We start from the raw sequence: 16,062 nt of genomic DNA, 5'->3' as shown, positions 1-16,062 counted from the left end.
GGAAGATATAGTTTTAAAACTAGTGTAAAAAACGCAGGTCTATTATAATTTATTTTCATATATTTGTCATTTACAGTTCATTTAAACATTGATATACTTATTTCTCAGTTTTACATTTTTAAAGGTAACCCAAACATCCGAATATTGCTCGTATAATTTAAATGAGTGCGCGAAAAATTGTATTTATTTAGCCAACTATTGTAAGAATAAAAAGTAAATGAAAAAAAATATCATGTGAGCCTGTGCAGTAATTTCTTTTTGTGTAACTGCTCATTCGGGGCACTTCTTACAATCCACAATTAACAAATTTCAATTTTATTTAAAACTAAGAGATACTGATTTGCATTTAAACAACAACAGCTTCATTCAAGTGCAGAATAAATACTTAACACATTCGTATAAATTAGTCGACATACACAGTGTATTTGTATTCAATACAAAACACCAGAAAGGCTCATACAAATAAAGTTATATTTTCCAACAATGAACATATCATTAACATTTGTTTTACCTATCAGCCAGAATATGTATCTTCGTGTAATGAAAAAAGGTGTGCCGATGATTAATGACAGTATGTTGCTCTGTAGCTGATTTTTTCGACTCAATGAGATATAACCTATTTCCTTTCGTTAATGCTAAACACTAAAATAGTAACTTTTTACGATGAATCAACTAGTGAGGACAAAATTAATTGAGTGTCAACATCTAACAATCATTCTATGAATCGATTGCAATTGATCTTTGCAAAGAGTGTTGAAGAAACTCACCTTGTGACGAAATGTTATATTGATTACTGAAACACGTTTCGATTAGGTCAAGGCCAGTAGGTAACTATCTGACAAACTTGCAGATTTTTGCAGTGCGGATTTGTTTCAGTTAAATCGATGTATTACTATAAAACAGCGGTTTAATAAGATTTAATCATTAAGCATTAAATCAATTTAATAAATTAAGATTATCGTCTGCTAAACTAGAGTTATCTTTTCTTTAATTTTGAAGGACTTGAGCGTCTTTCATTTACCTACATAATTTCGTAAGCGGTTTTCCCGCTTTTATTTGGTATAAAATTGCATGCTTTTCGTGATTTGTTCATTGCGTGATTTGAACTGAAGGAACATAAAAAGGATGGGCTGATTCAGACATAAGATAAGTACATATGTTTTAGTGATAAACAGATATAGTTGTTGCAGTTGAATTTTCCGAATGATTTTATTTCTGTTATTTATAAAAGAATAACTTTATTTTATTTGAAAGTTGTTCTTGCAAATAGTTTGATTCTTAATTTAATGTATTGCTTACTTCGATAGCATTTATTCTGACTAAGACTATTATTCAATAGTTACATTTGTGCACACATATATTAATCATTGAATAGCATTAAATTTAAAATGCTTTAATACAGGTGATATATTTGTTTTGATTGTAATGTATGAGCGATATTCTTTAAACAGGTAATTACATGTTTGTAGTGTAAGCCGTGTTAACATTTACATGCCCGCTAATGTTTAATTTGTTCCACGTACATCTTTTATAAGTTTTTTTAATTTACGGATAATTAAATAAGCTTGGGAATTTAACTTACCGTTTATAACGACGTTATATTTGGTTTGAAGGAACATTGCATTTGTTTTAATTGTGTTTTGTTACCAACTTCAGTTGTTTAATGCATTAAAATGTATTAATTTTATTTAAGACAACGTAGTGGGTTATATGTGGTATTTCATTTATCTAAACCGAATGATTGAATAAGAAGTTGAATTTATATTTTAAAAGATGAATGGGCTTTTAAGCTTGATGTATGTAGCTAATCTGTTTTTATAATTATAATAGTTTATAACAATGCCAAGAGATAGAGGCAGGCGTCGTCGGCAGGACCCGGTTGGAGACTTCGTCTTAGAATGGCTCCCAGGGAACAACTTCAACCACCATTTCGGAATGAGAGAAGGCGTCCCAAAGTTGATATTGATGAAGATGCCCCTGTAGTAAGAAGACGGAGTGTTGATGCACCTCAACTAGTTGCTTTGCAACCAGATGTAGAATTCAAGAGATTGAACCTGAATTAGCTGCCTTAGGTGAGGTTATTGAAGTTTTTGATGAACATCTAATGTTGCCTGGTTTTCATAAGGTTGTTTTATTGATAAGTCAAAAGCTTAAGGAATTTTGAATATACTGATTTGTCCCTTATGCATTCACAACAATTTCAACAGTCAAACAAATAAAAACACCATTGGCATTAATGGCGGTATGCTGGTTATACAAAACAAAGTTAGGAAAAACCATACTGTTAATTCTGTTGAGGATTGGACTGATTGTTTTATTGCTTATGCCCAGGTCCTTATTGAAAGGTATCCTGGAAAAGCAAGTGAACTTTTCTCATATATGTCAATATAAGGGTTGCAGCGGCTGATAATTCTGTTGAAATGGTATTCTTATGACCAACAATTTCGTTTGAGAGTATCAAGGGATTATACTGAAAAATGTCATCCATAGATCGTTTTTTGTGGTTGCGTATTTTAACTAACAATACTCAAAAACAACAGCAGGCTAATGTTGGTTATAAATGCTGAGATTTTAATTTTAAAGGTTTTTGCAATAAACGCAATTGCCAATACAGGCATGCATGTCTCAAATGAGGTTTTAATCATCTTGCTTTACGATGTCGTTGCTTTATGGACAATGAAGGTAATACTGGTCCATCTAGGTTTAAGAGAAATAACATTTCACCTTTTGTTAACAACTCTGCTTATAGACAAAACCCAAAAGGAGGTTGTCAGCAAAGATAATTTATAATTTTTCAGAACTACATCCAGACCAGTTTAATATTTGGGCCTATGAACATCTCCGGTTAATGTAAATGAACTCTCTAAGCTTCTGGAACTATATCATGATAAACAAAGCGCTGTTGAACTTTTGAATGGATTTAAATATGGTTTTAAAATTCATTAGGTCCTAGACGTTCATGTGAATATAGAAATTTGTTGTCTGTTTTGAAAAACCTTTTTGAAGCTCAAAAGAAGTTGAATAATGAGATATCATTAGGTCGAATGGAAGGCCCATTCAAACATAAACCTATTTCAAATCTTCGGTGCTCTCCTATTGGTTTAGTTCCTAAGAAAACTGGTGGACTTAGATTGATAACTTATTTATTTGTCTTACTTCCGAAGGAAAGTATCAATGATTTTATTGATACTCAGTTTACCAAGGTCACTTATTCATCATTTGACAATGCAGTCAAAATTGTTAAACAAATGGGGAATTCGGCTTTAATGGCAAAAATGAATATTAAATCGGCATTTCCTTTACTTAAATGTTATCCTGGTGATTTTGATTTTCTAGGCATCAAACTAAATGGTCTTTACTATATCAACAACAAAAAAATAATGCCCATGGGATGTTCTATTAGTTGTGCTACATTTGAAATATTTTCAACCTTTTTGCATTGGTCAGTTAAAATTAAAACGCATTCTGAAAATTTGGATCATTATCTTGATGATTTTATATTTGTTGGAGAAGCTCATTAAGAGGACTGTCTCTTTCTTATGACTGCATTTTCAAAAGTTTGTTCAAACTTGGAAGTTCCTATAGCAAATAAAAAAAAAAAAACAAAAAAAAAACAAAAAAAAAACCAAGAAGGTCCTTGCACAAAACTGGAATGTATAGGTTTGTTAATTTATTCAGGTGAGATGTTGGTTAGAATACCAGTGTTAAAATAAAAAAAAAAAAAACTTAAAGATCAGATAAATTGGGTATTGGCGTCTATTGGCTCTTTTAAAAATGATAAAAAATCTCATCATTTTATAAGATTGACAAAGGAATACGAGATCATTTGCATATGTGGCAATATCTTTATAAAGAATTTAATGGCTATACATATATCCAAGATTTAGATTGGGTTTCAAATGCTGATTTACATTTGTATACTGACAGTGCAGGTGGTCATTCACTGGTTTGTGCAGCTTATTTAAATGGGCAATGGGCAATTTTACAATGACCATAATTGGGGCAAAGTTTTATTAAGTGACATTACTTATTTGGAAATTATACCTATTGCTTTGGCCATCTATTTATGGAAAGAAAGGTTTGCGAATAAGAATATAATTTTTCATTGTGATAATATGGCTGTTGTTACAATTTTAAATTCAAAATCTTCAAAAAAAAAAAGACAGGGTTATGTTTTTGTTAATAAAAATAGTTTTGTGGACATTGTTATTTAATTTTCAATTTAAAGCGTTGCATATTTTTTCAAAATACAATTTTATTGCTGATGCTTTATCTCGTGGACAGATGAAGTTCAGAGAAGTAACGAGTAATGCCGACCGGACGCCAGACTATTCCACAAGAATTCCTAGATCTTTTGTTATAGAAGCTTAAAAATTGGTGAATTATTCAATTTCTCAAAGTACCAGAAATGTTTATGAAAATGCATTGCATTCGTTCAATATGTTCAGGATGGAATATTCTATTCCCCTTAGTTGGCCACCAAGTAACAGACAAATTATTGGTTATGTTGGGTTTTTTTTTTTTGTGTCTCTAAATCATTATTCATCATTACAATTAGATCATATATATCTGGAATAGGTTACAAATTAAAAATTCAAGGGAATGAAGATTTAACTAAATCGTTTATCATACAGAAACTTTTGGGTGGTTGTGATAGACTTTACAACTCTTAAGATCTTCGGGAACCTTTGACTATTGATATTTTGATTAGATTAAATGTGGCTTTGAGGCACGTGTGCTCTTCTTATTATGAAACAATATTGTTTCAAACAGCATTTAACTTAGCTTGCTGCATTTTTACGTGTCAGTGAATTTGCCATTACAACGAATGCTATGCAAAAGCATGTTTTACATAGGCGGGATGTTTATATTGACCTTCTTAAATCAGCTGTTTATTACGATAATTTTTTTTTTTTTTTTTTTTTTTTTTTTTTTTCAAAAACGGATCAAAAAGGGAGATCCACTACTTTAATTGTAAAAAATTATAAATATGAATCAAATGAGATTTGTCCTCTACAAAGTTTGAAAGCCTTTTTGCAAATAAGACCTGGAAATGATGGTCCTCAATTTTGCCATATAAATGGGAAATCATTGACAAAGATTTCAGTTTCAGACTGTTTTAAACAAAGGGGGGTTAGATCTTACCTACACAAAGTTTAGGGCAAGGCTACTAAACATACTGATTTTGATGATATCCATCCAGCTCTTTTCACTGATGATGGCGAATCTGTCATATATTGGCAATGACATTTTTATAAATGCTATTCAGTCAGCATTAGAGTTGTTTACTAAGTATCCAAACAAATTTTTATATCCAGATGAATTTTAAACTGTCTAAAGTTGCAAGCCATCGTGCATGGACACATGAAGTTGTATGTCAGTTGAATAATTTATTTCAGTTGTTGCATCAAGTTGAACAGCTCTGTTGAATATATAACAGTTTTGTTTTTGGTTGTAAATACATAGTTGAATAAATTTTAATTGTGCACGTTGTTTATATTTGTACTGTTGTATAGTAAAGTTGATTACTTCGTTGATCTGTTGTATAGTAAAGTTGATTACTTCGTTGATCCTTCGTTGAACTGTTGTATAGTAAAGTTGATTACTTCGTTGATCTGTTGTATAGTCAAGTTGATTACTTCGTTGATCTGTTGCATAATAAAGTTGATTACTTGGTTGATCTGTTGTATAATAAAGTTGATTACTTCATTGATCTGTTGTAAAGTTAGTTGATCACTTCGTTGATCTGTTGTATAGTAAAGTTGATTATTTCGTTGATCTGTTGTATAGTAAAGTTGATTACTTCGTTGATCTGTTGTATAGTAAAGTTGATTACTTCGTTGATCTGTTGTATAGTAAAGTTGATTACTTCGTTGATCTGTTGTTTAGTAAAGTTGATTAATTCGTTGATCTGTTGCATAATAAAGTTGATTACTTGGTTGATCTGTTGTATAATAAAGTTGATTACTTCATTGATCTGTTGTAAAGTTAGTTGATCACTTCGTTGATCTGTTGTATAGTAAAGTTGATTATTTCGTTGATCTGTTGTATAGTAAAGTTGATTACTTCGTTGATCTGTTGTATAGTAAAGTTGATTACTTCGTTGATCTGTTGTATAGTAAAGTTGATTACTTCGTTGATCTGTTGTTTAGTAAAGTTGATTAATTCGTTGATCTGTTGTATAGGGTAAGTGATATACTTCGTTGAACTGTTGTCTAGTATAGTTGATATACTTCGTTGAACTGTTGTAAGGTATAGTTGATATACTTCGTTGAACTGTTGTATAGTATAGTTGATATACTTCGTTGAACTGTTGTAAGGTATAGTTGATATACTTCGTTGAACTGTTGTATAGTATAGTTGATATACTTCATTGAACTGTTGTATAGTATAGTTGATATACTTCGTTGAACTGTTGTATAGTATAGTTGATATACTATGAACTGTTGTATAGTATAGTTGATATACTTCGTTGAACTAATGTTTAGTTGTTAAACTCCGTTCAATTAATATGTTTGTTCAAAACCTAGGTTTTTTCATTTGTTTTGTGTGTTAAAGTTAATTTTTTGTCATGGATTGATAAATTTTGTTTGGCGATGCTTACAAACAAGTTTGCTAGCATTTGGCTGAATTTATTACAGTTGGCGTCTGGTAGCCCAGTTGCCATTTGGAGAAAACATATGATGGTTGCCCTTCTATGTTTTTATCTTGGACATTAATGAGACATTGTCGATGAATGCAAATTCATAGGCCGGTTGATATATAGTTGAACTGTCCTAATAAATCCATGACAAAAAATTGCCAAAATTCAAACTTACTATTTGTTGTTTTTTATTATGATAATTATTTAGTTTGTCTTACAACTTATCTTCATTTGTATAACGAAGGTAATTTGGAGTCATTGGAAATATTGCGAGTGATTTCAATGGATTTGGGTTATCTTTTATCTGGTATATCGAATTCCTAAATTTATATCTGTTGGTTCCTTTCGAATATTTGATAATAAGATTTAATCATTAAGCATTAAATCAATTTAATAAATTAAGATTATCGTCTGCTAAACTAGAGTTATCTTTTCTTTAATTTTGAAGAACTTGAGCGTCTTTCATTTACCTACATAATTTCGTAAGCGGTTTTCCCGCTTTTATTTGGTATAAAATTGCATGCTTTTCGTGATTTGTTCATTGCGTGATTTGAACTGAAGGAACACAAAACCCACCCTATCCCACCCTTGAGAATATTTTCTGCTCTCTGTTGTATATTTTCAGATATCGTTAAAGAAGCGTCATGGATTGGACAGAATGTGAACTGAATATATTGATTTACTGAATGGCTGAATTTATTACAGTTGGCGTCTGGTAGCCCAGTTGCCATTTGGAGAAAACATATGATGGTTGCCCTTCTATGTTTTTATCTTGGACATTAATGAGACATTGTCGATGAATGCAAATTCATAGGCCGGTTGATATATAGTTGAACTGTCCTAATAAATCCATGACAAAAAATTGCCAAAATTCAAACTTACTATTTGTTGTTTTTTATTATGATAATTATTTAGTTTGTCTTACAACTTATCTTCATTTGTATAACAAAGGTAATTTGGAGTCATTGGAAATATTGCGAGTGATTTCAATGGATTTGGGTTATCTTTTATCTGGTATATCGAATTCCTAAATTTATATCTGTTGGTTCCTTTCGAATATTTGATAATAAGATTTAATCATTAAGCATTAAATCAATTTAATAAATTAAGATTATCGTCTGCTAAACTAGAGTTATCTTTTCTTTAATTTTGAAGAACTTGAGCGTCTTTCATTTACCTACATAATTTCGTAAGCGGTTTTCCCGCTTTTATTTGGTATAAAATTGCATGCTTTTCGTGATTTGTTCATTGCGTGATTTGAACTGAAGGAACACAAAACCCACCCTATCCCACCCTTGAGAATATTTTCTGCTCTCTGTTGTATATTTTCAGATATCGTTAAAGAAGCGTCATGGATTGGACAGAATGTGAACTGAATATATTGATTTACTGAATGGCTGAATTTATTACAGTTGGCGTCTGGTAGCCCAGTTGCCATTTGGAGAAAACATATGATGGTTGCCCTTCTATGTTTTTATCTTGGACATTAATGAGACATTGTCGATGAATGCAAATTCATAGGCCGGTTGATATATAGTTGAACTGTCCTAATAAATCCATGACAAAAAATTGCCAAAATTCAAACTTACTATTTGTTGTTTTTTATTATGATAATTATTTAGTTTGTCTTACAACTTATCTTCATTTGTATAACGAAGGTAATTTGGAGTCATTGGAAATATTGCGAGTGATTTCTATGGATTTGGGTTATCTTTTATCTGGTATATCGAATTCCTAAATTTATATCTGTTGGTTCCTTTCGAATATTTAATAATACTGTTCTCGTTATTTAGACATGTCCGATATACAAATATGAAACCATACAAAACCTTTTTTCCCCTTAACAAATTGTCTGCATATAGGAGAATTGTATTAGTTTTCTATGTCTTGCTTGTGTACAAACAATAATGATTATTCTTTGGCTTTAGTTTAAAATTGGAAGGGTAATTGTTGTACCATGGAAGTGCCAATAACCAATGTTGTTGAACAAGTCTGATAAACTAATCTGTCTTTCTAGAAATTTCGACCAAAATATTTGGAAAAAACCCTGATTATTAACGTTTCCAATTGCACATTTCTTCTTTTGATAAGCCTTTCCATAAAAAATTTGCAAAGATCAAATGATTGTTCAGAAAGCTGTTATTTTTGTGTCAAACCGGTAAAATTTGATTACAACTATATAAGTTATAAACGTCAACCTACTGCCTAGGAAGGCATTAAGTTAAAAGAACATGGCAAAAATCTTATGAATAAAGTACCATGCACTTTGCTATATATGTAAATGGGATCAATGACAACTTGCCATATGTCATAGTGAAAACTCAGATATACTAGGTATGGCTTATGAAGATGTCTCATCCTTTGAAATAGGAAGATTTCATAAAAGAAGCTGAACGCAATCGTCATTTAATCAAATGCTTCTCTCGTGTATTATACGACGTCACAGGCGAAACAAAACGTACAGAACAACAAACAATTTGAGAACGAAAGGTTGGCTTTTTCTCCACATGGGTACTTTTGATTAAAACAATGTTTTTTTTTTGTTCAATATTTATCTCATCAATTTTTGTTTACTCATATATGCATGCTGAAAGTTTACAGCTGCATTTCTGCATTGACGAGTAAAAACACTTGAAAAATACCACAAAGACACACATAACCTTTAGAAAAAATGAGAAAAATTCAATATAATTGCCAAATCGACACACGATACTTTTAATTTAGGCTTAAGATTCCAAAGGTAAATTTCAACTCATATATTGACTGACGACGCCATGAAAAAAAGAAAAGACAAGGAGACAAACAACTTTTTACTTAGAAAGTGGTACCAAGCAATCCTGAATAAAGCCCATAGTCACTACGTTGTAATGACCGTGTTTATTTTGTTACTTTTGTTACCAATATAGTGACCTGACATTACTTGAGACGAACACTACCAAACAGGTGACTAATGATTACGATTGAGCATTGACGAAACAGTTATAGATTCAAATATCTTTTTTAGTTATTGCGGAAATGATTAATGTGTAAATTGCCCTGCTAGTCGTCATATATACATTGCATTAACTACGCAAATGCAGTTGTGAGTAACCTGTTCCCTTGCACACATGAATAAAGTCTAACATGTGTTTTATTCGATGTTCGAAAAAAAATTTACTCTGAGACTTATACTTTATTCTGAAATTTGATAACAAATTAGGAAACATGTGATTGAGGCAGTAGAACATAGTTGTATAAAGATGTTTTATAATACATTATAAAGAAAGGCAACTTCTTTATTGTTTGTTACGAGAAGTACGTTTTTGTTTTTATCAAAATGAATGGCACGGGGATCTAAAATACCGTTTATACCTCCAATTAGTTGTTTGGCTTTCTTTCCATCTTTGGATATCACTACGATATTGTTTGATTCCGAACCAGCAACATAAATGTTCGAAAAAGAATCTAAGGTGACGCCATAAGGTTTTCTTAGCACTGAATCGGAATACTTCCATTGTACCTGTCCACTGAAATCGTAAAATACGACACAATGCTCATCGAAGTTGGAATGAAAAATGAAATTTTCATTTGAGGCAATATAGATTTTGTAGGTAAAGCCTACCTGTTATAGGGCATTATGGAAGTTCGTCACATTGTCAAATACTTGTATGCCCTTGTCTTTAGTACACACTAAAAATGAACTGTTGTGATAGCTTAAACCGAAACAGAAGTCATTTAGATCAAGAACTTGCTGCGTTTTTGTACTATTTGTATTAATTAAGTAAATAGCATTTGGGTAATTTCCACCACTTGAGACAGCTACTGTATTGGAATCGACCACAGCGAGGTCACGACCGATATTGGGCGGCGCAGTTTTTATATACAACTCGGAATGGAATTTACCATCAGCCCCATATATCAATAGCGTACTCTTGTGTTGTTGAAGAAATATCAGGTTTCCATTATCTAACATGGCACATCCAGTGAGGTCATTTTGATCAATTTTAATCTTACGTACTAGCCTCACCTTTATGTTTTCAATCGATTTGTCTCCCGACAAAGGTTTAAAGATCTGTGCTGATATGTTACTTTTTCATGAAAAAGAAGCATGTTTATCACATTTGTTAACTTCTATATCACCAAATTTCTTTATTTCTTTGATTAATCCGTTTAGTTTTTCATTTGAAGTACAAACAATTGTTAAGTTGGCAAAGCTACCATTGTAAAGTAAACTTTGGACGTTCAGTTCATTAGTAGAGATATTTTCCTGGAATGTCTTTGTTCCCATAAAAATCTGCAGATTTGATGCAAACATTTTCACAGATTCGACATCTTTTTTAATTTCCTCTACTATCATCTTTTTCTTATTCAGTTTTTCTATCACTATTTATGTTTTCTGACAGTATTCGCTCTCCGTTGCAGATAATTTTTCTATTATTACTTCTTCTAAATTGTTTAAAAATATTTTGATTTCTTGACGCTTTTCTTTTATTTGCTCTGCGATCACCCGCTTCTGTAGACGTAACTCTGCCATATTTCGATTTCTATCTTTTAGAGCATACGAAATATTACTTTCAAGATCTTTCAGATCTTTTGCAATGTTATCCAAAGCTGCTGACTGATGTCTTGAAGAAGGCGTTAGAAAATCATCAATGAAAACTGTTTCCTTGCATTCCTTATGACCTGATATCAAACAACGTTTGCAGCATAGAGAATCATGCGATTTACAATAAACTTCAAGGATACAGCCATGTTCCTCACAGTTTTGGATAATTTGCTTGATGAAGGATGGTAATTAGTTATATTTGTCTATAGAGATGGTTTGATGTGATTTTGATAATCTTGACATCTTATGATTGTCTCTGCAGTCACCACAAAGAGCTTCTTCACACTGTGGACAGTATTCCTTCGCTGATTTATTAATGTCTTTGCATTGACAAATGACGCAAAATACTGTACTTTCTTTGGTGGCCATTTCTATAATAGATTGTCTTTTTTGATGTTTTATAGACTGCCTAATAATTGCAACATTTCCTAATCTGCAAACTACATTTGACCTGAAAAAAATGTGAATAAATGAATTATATTAATTAAAGAATAATACTATCTGTTTAATATCAGTTAAAGGTTGTCCTTCAATAAAAAACAAAATATTAGAATTGTATTGGTATTCCCAATCAATTACAGTGATTTTTGCAAGACACAAATATGGGTCCTATAAAGGCAATTTTGATCCAGTGAACTTCACATGCCTCTCACGTAAAATCAAATTGAAATATTTAACGTTAAAACCACCTCAAATGAGCTTACATGTGAAATTATTCATGTGAATTTCACGTGTAGTTTAAAAGAAATATTGGTATTTTTCATGATATTAATTGAACTTCAAAATAGAGATTTGATTTGAATAGCTTTATTTTGAAAAATCAAAAAATAAGAATAATTTTTTGTTTGACCATTTACAAGAAGAGTGTATTGAATGAAGATTTCCTAATAGCAATTGGTTCGGATCAAAATACAAAACACCTTTTCACATTTATAATGCGTTCTTTACTAAATAGATACAAGAAGATGTGGTATGAGTGCCAATGAGACAACTCTCCAACAAAGTCACAATTTTCAAAAGTAAACCCTTATAGGTCAAATTATGGTCTTCAACACGGAGGTTTTTGGCTCACACCAAACAAGAAGCGTTAAAGGGCCCCGAAAATTACTTATTACTTAGAAACACTTATGAACCAAATCAACAAACGACAACTACTGAACATCAGATTGCTTACTTCGGACATGTGCATGCAGTTACAGCAGGTGTAAACGTTTTCATTGTTCCAAACTTCACTCTTATCTGAAACAATAGGGTAGCATCATGACATAGAAAGACACACTTATTCTTCATTCTTTGAATCCGTTCACATGCAAAAAATAAGAGACAAAAAAAATGACACCTAGTTGCAACTTTTTTTTTATATTACACTGATGTTTATGACATTAATGTTTTAGGAGCACATACTTTTCAAATAACCTAAAGTAATCCAGAGAAAACGATAAGCTAACAGTCCAATTGCTTTTACACAATTTGAAAACAAATTACTTCCTCTTGTAAATCGTTGACTGGTTATATTCCGAGCAAAATTGACTTTCGTGCAAGCAAAGCATGATATTTTGAAAGTGAAATATCGGCGTTTAAAGTTTTTTTCTTTTTGCAAAATAAGTTCTGGTATCAAAAATATTTAGCTTAATAACATATTGAATGTAATTTGAAAAACCGTGATGGCTACACTCATTAGACTGAAACAGACCTTCTATTTCTGTTGATTATGAAAATTTCGGATCCTCCTGAGGATGACAATAAAAAAGGGATTTTTAACATGATTAAATACAAGGTCAATTATGGGAATTAGTGAACGGACTATTAACCATCTTTTCAAAACATAATCTCTGATTTGTATACTTACATAGTTGGGTTTAAGTATAGGATCTAGGGGTAATATTGGCCCCCTTTTAGTATTTTTGTTGGTAAATTTAATATATTTACTTATCATATTTTCAACCTTTCAACTTAAATACACCAACAGTCAAGTGAATTGTCTGCCCAAGTTTCCTCCGACTTTTGTCATTTACACAAACGCAGTATCTACGTATATAGGTGCTATGTTAAGTTCACATCTCTTAAGATATCGTATCGTAAAAAGCATACACAACCAATTCAAATAATAAGAGAAAAGTTACCCGTAAATTCAAAATTTATACGCGTGTATTATTTAATCAACAGACAAACAATGGTCGCCTATATATAAATAATATGCGCGTTTATATTTCTACAAAGATGCAGCACACATAGACGTGTTGTAATCCTGGCACGAAATCCATATGATTATATATTGTTTTTAATCTCTTGAGTAACCATTATGTTCCAATCTAAAACCATAGTTATAGTTCTTTACTAATGTGAACTTTGCATGATGAATGAACAGTGGTTTCTTATTTTAAACACCTTCAAACTTTTGAAAACAGATATAATTCATTATAGAATTGAGACAAAATGTTTTTTTCCATTCTTACCTGAATGTAACATCGTACAGTTTTTAGTTGTTGTGCATCTTTATCATCTTCATACTTTTATTAATAAACTTTACTATCTATGCTCACATGATGCTTTATTGATTTTTCATATAATTTAACACGTACACAGCTAGAAAAGATCAGTATAAGTAGGACAAATAAAGACTGTAAAAATATGTGTAGATAGTTTACTGTCCTTCTAGTATTTGCGTAATTTAATTTAATTCACTACAATTATTATATGAGGTGAAAATCTCAATAATTTACCCTGCCTTAGTTTATTTTATTACCTATAGTATTGTGGAAACGACAAAACGATGGCAAATTTCGAAATCAAGCAAAGATTAAAGATATTGAAACAATAATCTTCCTTGCCTGCTTGGTTGTTTTTTTTTTTGGGAAAAAATTATGTTGTGTAAACACGGTCATATTTCAAATCCACCTCACGGACCTTAAAATGCACGATGAATGTTTATGTGACTTTGAAAAGAAGTCCAAAAATAGATGCGCTTTTCCTTTGGTTCTTGCGTTTATTGTTGTTGTGGACATTCTGATTTGAACCTGTCCTTTATATGGAACCTAGTCATTTATCATGTTTATAGTCTTATGCTATACTAGTAAGATACTGTGTTTCGTTGTTTGGAGAATTCAGGTTAATTTAAGACATTCGTTTCATTTCTGGCAAGTTATTAAAATAGAAATATTTAGAATTTGACACACATTTAAAAAAAACACATGTCTGTTAATAGTTATCACAGGTACCAGGATTATGACGCGCGTTTCGTCTACATAAGACTTATCAGTGCCGCTCACATCAAAATATTTATAAAGCCAAACTAGTACAAAGTTGAAGAGCATTCAGGATCCAAAATTCCAAAAAGTTGTGCCAAATACGGCTAAGGTAATCTATGCCTGGGATAAGAAAATCCTAAGTTTTTCGAAAAATTCAAAGTTTTGTAAATAGGAAATTTATAAAAATGCCCACATTATTGATATTCATGTCAACACCGAAGTGTTGACTACTGGGCTGGTGATACCCTCGGGGACGAAACGTCCACCAGCAGTGGCATCGACCCAGGGGTGTAAATAGTTATCAAAGGTTCCAGGATTATGACGCGCGTTTCGTCTACATAAGACTCACCAGTGACGCTCATATCAAAATATTTATAAAGCCAAACTAGTACAAAGTTGAAGAGCATTCAGGATCCAAAATTCCAAAAAGTTGTGCCAAATACGGCTAAGGTAATCTATGCCTGGGATAAGAAAATCCTAAGTTTTTCGAAAAATTCAAAGTTTTGTAAATAGGAAATTTATAAAAATGCCCACATTATTGATATTCATGTCAACACCGAAGTGTTGACTACTGGGCTGGTGATACCCTCGGGGACGAAACGTCCACCAGCAGTGGCATCGACCCAGGGGTGTAAATAGTTATCAAAGGTTCCAGGATTATGACGCGCGTTTCGTCTACATAAGACTCACCAGTGACGCTCATATCAAAATATTTATAAAGCCAAACTAGTACAAAGTTGAAGAGCATTTAGGATCCAAAATTCCAAAAAGTTGTGCCAAATACGGCTAAGGTAATCTATACCTGGGATAAGAAAATCCTTAGTTTTTCGAAAAATTCAAAGTTTTGTAAACAGGAAATTTATAAAAATAACCACATTATTGATATTCATGTCAACACCGAAGTGTTGACTACTGGACTGGTGATACCCTCGGGGACGAAACGTCCACCAGCAGTGGCATCGACCATTTTCGAAAATGTTTCCTTTTCAATGTGTTTAAACATTTAAATACTTATTAAAGGTCATTTTCAAAATTTGATCGTTTGATTAAAAAAAAATCAAACTTGAATATATAACTGTTTTAATGTCTGCTGACAAAGTTAGCGTAAATAGACAGGTCCGCTACTGATTCAACCTCTAAACCAACTATATACATAGAGTAAGGAGTGATCTGTAAAGCTATGATTCAGTAAAACTTTTCTAAAATTAACCTTTGTTTTGGTATTCCACACAGCGACTTTATTTGTTTTACTAGTCCAAATCACTTCTTTACTCTAGTGAAGGACAGTTGTATACTTTACAACATTCATATAAATGTATGAGTAAATTGGACTAAGAAGATTGGTTTTTTTTTAAATTTGCCTTACAAAACAAGATTGCATTAACTGCTAATGAGACAACTTTCCACTAGAGACAAAATGACATGGAAGATAATTAACCAGTTTAAATATTAACTAAATTAGATATATAAACCATACTGCCCATAGTTCTGTACCCTTTTTAATTCTATACATTGATAATTGCGATATACAAATACTGATGTATATGGTAATTTGTTTCAAAAACGCATCAAGTATTTTCCACTGG

At 31.7% G+C, this 16,062-nt stretch overlaps 1 long non-coding RNA gene across 1 annotated transcript; it reads left to right on the top strand.

The window, feature by feature from the left end:
- Nucleotides 1-912: 912 nt before the first annotated feature.
- Nucleotides 913-8,231, top strand: LOC139502395 (uncharacterized). The gene is made up of 2 exons (XR_011658832.1): nucleotides 913-2,072; nucleotides 7,269-8,231. It is a non-coding gene; the product is annotated as an uncharacterized lncRNA (long non-coding RNA).
- The last annotated feature ends 7,831 nt before the right edge of the window (nucleotides 8,232-16,062 follow it).

The sequence above is a fragment of the Mytilus edulis genome, chromosome 14, assembly GCF_963676685.1.
Source record: "Mytilus edulis chromosome 14, xbMytEdul2.2, whole genome shotgun sequence".
Classification (NCBI taxonomy): domain Eukaryota; kingdom Metazoa; phylum Mollusca; class Bivalvia; order Mytilida; family Mytilidae; genus Mytilus; species Mytilus edulis.
This window is presented reverse-complemented; position numbering and strand designations above follow the sequence as displayed.